The 9,228-nt window shown below is 40.7% G+C and overlaps 1 protein-coding gene and 1 long non-coding RNA gene across 4 annotated transcripts in view; one reads left to right on the top strand and one right to left on the bottom strand.

Annotated features, from left to right (window-relative positions):
* The window catches only part of KIF6 (kinesin family member 6), a 518,996-nt gene that overhangs the window by 448,906 nt on the left and 60,862 nt on the right, over nt 1–9,228 (bottom strand). The window lies entirely within an intron of this gene.
* Nucleotides 16–9,228, top strand: part of LOC109304554 — a 15,986-nt gene continuing 6,773 nt past the window's right edge. Inside the window, exons 1-2 of the long non-coding RNA XR_002099417.1 lie at nt 16–26; nt 6,508–6,518. This is a non-coding gene — a long non-coding RNA (uncharacterized LOC109304554). The remainder of the gene's footprint in view (nt 27–6,507; nt 6,519–9,228) is intronic.

Below are 9,228 nucleotides of genomic sequence, written 5' to 3'. Positions count from 1 at the left end.
TTAAGTGTGTGTGTGTCAGGGGTGGGGTGAAACTGTTATCCCAAAGAGCAGGAGAAGCAAATGGCAGTAAGTCACCTCCTCACAAGAACAGTTAGGCAAAGAGAGGTTCTTCATAGACAGACATAAAACAAAAAAGAACAGCAGCCCACTACAACCACACTCCCACTTCTAACTGTGTCCACTATTCAGTCCTATAAGGAGGGTGAGACAGAGAAACTCTGACTTTTTAAAAATGTTATTACACAAATATTAAAGCAAATAGTGAAAGTGAAAAGGTGTGTGGCCCTCCCGGGACCAAGCATGAAATACTTGTCAGTGACAAAAAAACACTATGTCACCCAAGACTGCAACCCCTTCCCCCATGCTCCTCAATCATAAGGTACTATTCTTGAATTGACAGATCTGTTGAAGATGTTATAGAAGTGATCCAGGAATTGCTATTTCATATACCAGTTCTTTTGATTCTGTTAGAATGGAGATCATCTACCCTCATCCCCCATTTCTGTCACAATAAGCTTTGCTTCCAGCTCAGCTGTGGACATTTCCATTATTTTTCCTTCATTTGCATGGGTACCTTACCATTATCCTAATTTACATTTTTATCATTATTGAAGACTAAGGTATTCATTTGATACTTCAGCCATACTTAGATGATCCTTAATCTCCCCATTTTCAAAGTCTATTGGCTCTGCTTCTGTTATCATGACCCTCTTTTTGTTTATACAAAGGAAGAACCTTTTGCTCTCTATTTTCATTTTTTTGGGAAAAATAATTCAAGTCAACTAAGCCTTTGTCCATTCTCACTTACTTTCAACACTTTTGGAACTCTTTTTCTACACCTTGTAGATTATCTCCTTATTCTTAATATCCTATTTAAGATGACTGTTATGCAAGTAGGATTGCATCAGGGGTTAGCAATGTTTTTTGGGCAGAGTGCCAAAAACACCTGGAACCTCAACTTCTTAGATGCTGGCATGTTAGGGGCAGATGGTGGGGGAGCTGCCAGGAGCCCAATCCATGTTGTGGCAGTGCAGCCCTTGCCCCTTCTGAGCTGTCCACTACCAGGTGAGTGTGCCAAGCAAACTGCCTTTGCATGCCCCACTACTGGCTCTTAGGCTGGGGGTCGTCAACTCTGATGTACATTATTTCCTTCCCTGCAAGTTTTATTTGCATTATTCTTATGGTCATATCTCCAAAGGTTCTCTTCATCATCTGAAGTTCTGCTCATCTTTGTCCAGCAGGTGTTTGTAGGTGAAGCTTCACCTCTCCTTGCTGCATTTCTTGCCCTTTGCCCTTCTCTGCATGAGCTCATCAAAAACCCACTTGAGGATGATATGCATCTTAGAGTTTCCACATCCTGTCATCCTCATTGTCCCTGCCATGTTTGAAAACTCTTCCATTTGATGATTGATGCCATAGTTGCCATCATTTCTTAATTTAAAAAAACAGCAATTAAATACTCAGCTCCCAACTCCCATTCAACCCCTCCCCACTTCAGCCCCATCACTGGTTGTTAGGCAAGTCTAAATCAGTACTGCTGCCTAATTAGGCTCAGTTGTGAACAAGTCCTCAAGCTCCTGAAGAGAAAAAAGCCTCTAATGTATTCAAAATATCTCCCCACAAACAGATATTATAAAACTATCAGTGGCTTCTCTTTGCTTAAGGTGTGCAGGACTGAGCCTAAATAGCTGTAATAAAAGCTAATACAGGTCAAGTCATCTTCAAAATGCAAAAGAAAGAATATATATTCTTCACACAATGTGGATAAATTGGGGCAGTACAAAAATGTTCCTGTCTAATGCAATTATTGTATAATTAGCACTGATATGGCAGTTGCACCCTAAGGTCTCAATTCACTGTGTTATACACTGTACAAGATATTATATGGAAATGTTAGTTGCAACTTCATACTTGAATTACACTTTACAAATAAGTAATAGAGCTGGAGTAACTGTGATGGTCCAGGATATGTGAGAAACAAGACTTTTTTTGGCAATATCTTCCCTCAGGTCTTCTCTTCCTTCTATTTAATTTTCAGGTTATAATTCTATTTGTTGAAAAGGATTGGTAGCACGACTGGAAATTAACCTGTATTAAACATTCTCATTGGTAAATTACTTGATCTGTCACTGATTTTTTTAAAGGTTTCATGGCTTTATGCTAGCTTGAACATCAGTGCTTACAAGGTTCCCCATAATATTATTTTCTTTCTTCCACTGTACACAAAGGAAGTGCTACTGAAGTAACAACATCACATATATGGGAGAGGCAAAGATGCTAGAATAAAGGATTGGTCCTCCCCCTGTCCTCTTTTCATAAATGGAGGGTCACAAGTAGGTCCAAGGACAGCATGGCAACGGTGTAACCAAAATTGGTACTGCTTCAGGGAATCCTATGCATGTATATCTACAGGATATATATAAATGAATAAATATAAAGGCCAGAAGGGTTAATAGGGATCATTATTTAGTCTGGCCTAAAATATAACACCATCCACTGAATTTCCCTCATTAATCTGTACCTAGCAAAGCTTCTCCATGAGCTAGAATACATCTTTAAGAAAGACATGTAATTTTAATTTTAAAGGTTATTGGGTGATGGCAAGTAAATTGCCCCAACGATAATTACTTTTACCATTAAAATTTCACTTGGTTTCTTGTCTTTGTCCAGCTTTAGGCCCTGGTCAATTATGCTTTTGTTTTCATTCTTTCAGAGTTCTCCATCAGAAATGTTCTATTCTTGTAGGTAGTTACATAGATAAAAAGTTTTCTCTTACCAGTCTCTCAGATAAACTAAATGTATTGAGCTTCTTTAGTATCTGAATGTAAGGCAAATTTTTAAAATACTGAATTATTCCTGTAGTTCTCTTCTGAACCTTTTCTAAATTTGTCAGTAGATTTTTAAAAAGTGTCGATAACAGAACTAGATATTGCGTTCCAATACCAGTATCTGTAACAGAGTAAATAGTCTCCTTTAAGGACAGTGGTAGGGTCTGGAGCCAGTTAACCATGTTCCCCTTTAAAAACAGATGTTCAGGTATATCAAGCAAACCAAACTAAGAATGGGGGCCAGTGCAAGTCAAGCAACTACATGTCCAGTACAGACCTATTCTGAGCGTAAAAACAGAAGCTTGGGCAACATCTACATGAGACAGTGACTCGGCAGTTATTATTGTGCAGGCACTGTATACATAAGTACTAAATGACTGCACAGTAACCAGAGTTACTGCGCAGTAGCATTGCCAAACGTTTTTTAGGTGACGCTGACTGCACATAAGATGTGCTCTAGGACTGCATCCTGCTACAGTCTCTTAAATACTGCATACAGTGTTTATATCTACCCTTCTTTCTTCTAGTCAATATTTCCTACATCCAATTATATGACCTAATACTAATAATCTTACTTTGTGAATTAAGGAGGTGTGATTATAATTCAGGAGAAATTTATGTGGTATTATAGAATCATAAGATCCAAGGGGACCTCAAGAGATTTCTAGTCTACCCCCTTTACAAATGCACATTTTGCTATTTGTAAGTCAGCCCAAAGTTTTAACTATCCAGGCTCTTCCTGAGCACCTCAAATAAGGTGCCTTTATAACTTCCCTAGGAAGTTCAACCCATTGTTCTACTAGTTCTTCTAGTTTAGAAAGCTTTTCCTGATATGTGACCTAAATCTACTTTCCTGTAGTTTGAACATACCATCATACATCCTACAAGAGAAAACAAAGTTTCTCTATTTCTTTTTATGGTAACCTTTCAAATATTTGAAAACACCTATCATGTCACCCCCTAAATGTCCTTATCTCCAAACTAAATACACCCAATTCTCACAACCCTTCCTCATATGGCTGGCTTTCCCAGAGATGCAACTATCAAGTTTGGTGCCCCAGGCAAAACGTTTTGGGTGGGGAAGTATCAGAAAGCAAAAGGAAGGGAAGGAGCATCTTACCTGCCCCAAGGACTCAGACCTGTTGAGTCCCTGCATTCAGCTCACATAGCCAAGCAACATAGGGTGGCTCCTGATGCGTCTCAATACCTGGTTCCTATGGCTGGGTGGTGCAGGGCTGATCCAGTTCAGCTCCTACAGCCTGGAGGTGCAAGACTGCTCCTGAGGCCCAATACTAAGGGAGGAGTGCATCATTCCAGCACCCTCTAAATCGGCACCCAGGACTGGTCCTTGTCTTGTTGCTACCTCATTATGCTACTAGTCTTCCCAATCTTTTTTTCATCTTTGATGCTCATCTCTGAAGCCTCTACAATTTCTCTATATCCTTCTTGAAATGTAATGCCCAAAATGGAGCACAGCAGAAACCTTACATAAAGCAAACTAATAAATAAAACATACTGCTAATTAAACAGCTTCTGTTTCTTTTTTACATCTTCCACAGATATTTTTTATAAGTGGAAAACATACTAGATATATTTATTACTTGTGATATGTACTAACACAAGTTTATGAATAAACAAAATATTCAGGAGTAAAAAATTTGCATACAAACCCTTGTATACACAAAACCGTGATCAACAGTATATGCTGTATTCAAAAAATTCTAATGATTTCATCTATAAGGATGTGTGCAATACAGCCTACACAAATGAAGCTACACAAAATGCAAGACTGAGCTTGCTAATTTATACACTGTTAAGTAATTACTATTGAAATCAAGGGGGTTGCAGTGTCATTTACAAATAAATCTGGCTGAGGACCTATCATAACAAAAGCTAGCTAGGTTTAAATCCTGATCTTTTCCCATTTTTACAACTTCTAGACCAGTGATTTTCAACCTTTTTAGACTCAAGGCGCCCCTCTGAAAATGCCAGCTCAATTTTCAATCTTTTTTTTGACTACACAAAAATACTAGAACAATTCTTCTGTTGCAAAGACCTCAAAAAGACTACAATAGGTCAGAATGTTTTTAACACTACAGACTACTATTTGAAAACTCAGTTTATCTTATGAATCATGTTTGCACACTTAAGTGTTAGGTGTGGCAACCCCCTCCCCCCACCAGCACATTGGTTAACCATCACTATTCTAGACAAATTCAATTACCATATTGCCTTATCAACATGCAGTTTCCCATTGTAGACCACAAGCTTTGACTTTACGGGTAGGGACAGACATTCAAAAAGCCTGAACTTGAATTGATTCAATCTTTGCAGATTAGCCTAACCTGGATAGGCTGAATCAATTTGTAACTGCACAGACATCCCAAAAATACAGCCACATGCCTGCAAAGGCTCAGGTTAGAAGCTGGGGGGTGCTAGGGCAGCCCTCCCTTCCCTTCCACAGTTTTGAGCTGACAGGGGACATGGCCAGGCCCCAGCAGGATGTTCTGATTAGGGAGGGGTTTCCCCCCTGCTCCTGACCAGCCTAGCAGGGAATTGATAACACAGTGTTTATCACCCCCCTAAGAAAACAACAAAGGGATATTACCAGCTACCTGTTGATTCTGCCTTTGTCCTGTCTGCCACAGCATGGACTGCAGCCAGCATGTGGTCTGCTAGCTAATGCTGAGAGGTGTCTGTGTAAGGCAGAAGGGACAGGGAGGGGAGGACTGAAGCAGGGGGAAGCCAGAAAGACGCCTGCAGTTTCTGCTGAGTTCCAGCCAGGGAGCAGAGGGGAAGGGCCAGCCCAGAGAGCATGCTGGGGGTGTCTGGTTTAACTTAAACCAGCAAAGGGTCTGGGACAGATATTGTATAAACTAGTTTGACCCAAATTAGTTAAGTCTGATGCTACATTCAACCAGGTGTATCTCAAACCGGTTTCAGCCATTTTCAAACTGGTTTATGTACACTGAACATCTGTTCTGTTACAGGTTTAAACCAGTTTCAGATCACTTAAACCAATTTATGTGTAATGTCTGACCCCAGCCCAGAAATATAACTCTGTACACTTGTATATATGAACATAGCCATTGTCTGTGCTTAACCTGTTTGTGGTTGGATATGTGTTGATCATGGAATACTTACAAAGTGCAAGAGGGCTTTTTTTTCAAACCTTAAACCAACTATTTATTTAAAGAAATGTAGAAGGGAGAGTGTTTCATTACACATTTTTAATAATCATGTGACAGTGAGTGCACACCTTTCCAAAGGAAAAACAGCCAGTTGGTGAGAGTGAAGGGCCCCTCCAGATGCACTACATCAGTCAGAAGTTAGCATAGGCACTAGCTCCACTCAATGTAGATCCTAAATCTTTGTTCAAATAATTAACCCTAAACTACATAGGCTGGCACAGTTACTAATTGAAACCTCATGTAGATTTTGACAGAAGAATACGTGAAGAAGACAGCAATGCTCCACACTTTAGGAAATAGCTAGAGCCCTATACTTCTTTCTCTTAGGCAGTTGAGCTTTGGTGTGATTAAGGAGCTACTTTGTTTAATCACTTGTCTCTTAACTACTTCAAACAAAACAGATCAAAGACACATGATCCAAGAGAAGACGACTTGTTGAAATGATCTTTAATGACTTTACGCAATGTTGCACGTTCCATATTCAGAAGTTCATGGACTAGTTCCAAACAGATTGGCAGGATGTAGCGGAAGAGATCTGTCTCCAGTATACTTTAACAAAATTACTGTTTATGATTTTCCAAGTTCCTGGAGGGACATCGTTCCTTAATAATAAATACCTAGTTCAGAACCATAAAGTTCTCAGAAGGCTCATGATCTAAATGTGTTGCAATTTGTACATTTATTTGCCTGCCTTGTAAGAGCTGAAAAACTGATTTTATTAACAGGATGTAACATAAAATTATTTATTTGTAGAATTCTGGCACAATACTTTGATATAAGAATAGAAAACTATTTATTCACCGAAAGCTAAATTCTGCAGTGTTTACTTGGGCAAAATTCAACTTTATTTCATTGTGAGTTTTACCTGTGTAAGATTTGTAGTCCACATTGACTTCAACAAAATGCAGAAGAGGGATACAACAAAAGAACTTTTAAGACACTTAGTCAAACAAATAAAACATTTATTTTGTTAAGTTAGCACTTAACAACATACAGTCACTTAAATTTCTCCTTTGAAATCTCACTTAGAATATGGAGTAAAGTACATTACTTGTTGTTATTCAAGATTGTGAGTCTTGGAGAAAGGTCTTTCATATATGTTTATGAAAGCACAGCATAATGTGGCCTTTATTATTGATCAGGTACATTTGCATTAAATTAGTGTTACCAAAAAACATTATTGAATATACAGTCCCAAGAGAACCAATGCCTGGAATCTGTGATGACATAAGAATCTTGTGTCTTTCACATTAAACAAGTTCCTAAACAAAAGTACTGTATTTACTTGAATAGAAAATGACCCAAATTACTTAACAAACCCCCAATAATTAGATTCTATATATGGAAAAGGTATACATTTGATATAATTTTCCAGGTATCATAACTAATTATTGGAGGTTTGTCTTGAATTTGTTTCCTTCCCACTGCTACAGCAGGGAAAATATATCTGGGGTGTTAGGTAATCCCTCTCACCTGCTCAGCCCTGCACCTTCTTCCCCCTTCAGCCACTTCCCCCTCTCCTTACTATTAAACCCTGCTCTCCTTAAGCATACAGAAGTGAAGAGCAAATTTGAAAAAAGTTCTTTGTAATAAATATAGTTGATAATTTGTATATAGTACTCATAAACTTCATTCTTCCAGAATTGATTAATTTTACATTTTTGAAACTGTTGCAAGTTTTTGCACAGGTAGTCCATAAAGACACTTTTAAGTAACCTTTTAGTACCAACTTATACACGAGGGCTGTTCAAAAAGTATCGGGACTGATTGTAGCAGGGCACTAAGGTGCCTGCTACTTGAAGAGTAGGAATGGCCACCCAGGTGCTGGTTGCCCGAGCAACCAGGAGGAGCTAGGGGCCCACACCTGTTGAGTCAGCTGACTGGAAGGGGCAGGCCTGGCTCCTATATAACTCCCAGACTGAGGCCAGGCGTGGGGAGGACCCTGCCTGCGACCAAAAGAGAAGGAGCTCTGCCCTGAGTGAAGAAAGGGAAAACCCTGAATGTGGGTGCAGTTGGCGATACAGGTGAGAGAGGGAGCATCTGTGGTGTGGCTCAGAGGTTGTTTTAGCCGTGAGGCCTGAATTTAAGTTATAACACAGAGGCTTGTGTTTTGTTGTGTTGTTATACTGGAGGACCAGGTGAGGCTATAAGGGGAAAGAGGAGGCCTCATAGGGGAACCACAACAGTGTGGGAGCCCCAGCCCCAAGAGTGGGCAGCCAGAAGGCCCAAGGGGCAGCGGGCAGCCAAAAGGCCCCAGACAGAGAGTGGGCAAGAGAGACAGACTAACATCTGGCCCATCAGTGAGGCTTGGGGCGTGGTACAGGAGTGGTTGGAGCCACGCATAGTCCATGAGGCGGGGGTGTACCTGAACACCCGTACCAAACACTCGTCTGGCATACTGCAGGAACCGTAGCCAACAGGACAAAGGGCAGCCTCCCTATGATTTAAACGATCAAAGACGTGGCGGGCGAGATTCTGAGGATGCTTGGAGCACACTTGGCACGGTACAGAGACGGGACCTAGGGGCAGCACGGTGACCCTAGGACTCCATCCTGCTACAGTGATGATGTAAGAAACAAAATATTTTATTTACATGGGTTTCGGCTTAATCTCCTTCAAAGTATGCTCCTTCTGCAGCAATACACTTCTCCCAACGTTTCTGCCATTGTTGGAAGCACCTCTGATAAGCAATTTGTGGAATCACTAAAAGCTGCTCAGTCACATTTTGTTTTATGGTTTCCACATCACAAAATCTTCTTCCTTTCAAGGTTTTCTTTAGTTGAGGATCACATGGGGCCATATCAGGTGAATATGGAGGCAGCGGCACTTGTGGGATATGGTGAGACTTACTTCTCTTCCCTCAACTAAAAAGCTGCAGTTTTACCTGACGGAGGATGGAGCCAAACTAATCATATGCAACAGGATGAGAGGAGGGCCAGCAGAGGGATTCTGGATGATCTGTTTGAGGCCCTGTTTGGTGATGTTTGCCAGTCACTTAAGGCTGTTGAAGAAACACAAATCACTGGAAATGGGAAAAAGGTGCAGTTCAACTGTCTGAGTGAACAGGAAGTTGAAATGTATGTGTGGCGGCGAGAAGTCCCCACAGCCACTAAGGGGGCTGGAGGCAGACCCGGGCATTCCCGGGGATGACAAGTGTGCCCCATATACCCTGGTAAACTTACTGGCGGGAGTGGGACTGGAGCCAGAGC

The sequence above is a fragment of the Gavialis gangeticus genome, unplaced genomic scaffold, assembly GCF_001723915.1.
Source record: "Gavialis gangeticus isolate Ggan-Ray unplaced genomic scaffold, GavGan_comp1, whole genome shotgun sequence".
NCBI classification, from domain to species: domain Eukaryota; kingdom Metazoa; phylum Chordata; order Crocodylia; family Gavialidae; genus Gavialis; species Gavialis gangeticus.
Note: the sequence above shows the minus strand (reverse complement) of the source record. Positions and strands in the feature narration are given on the sequence as shown.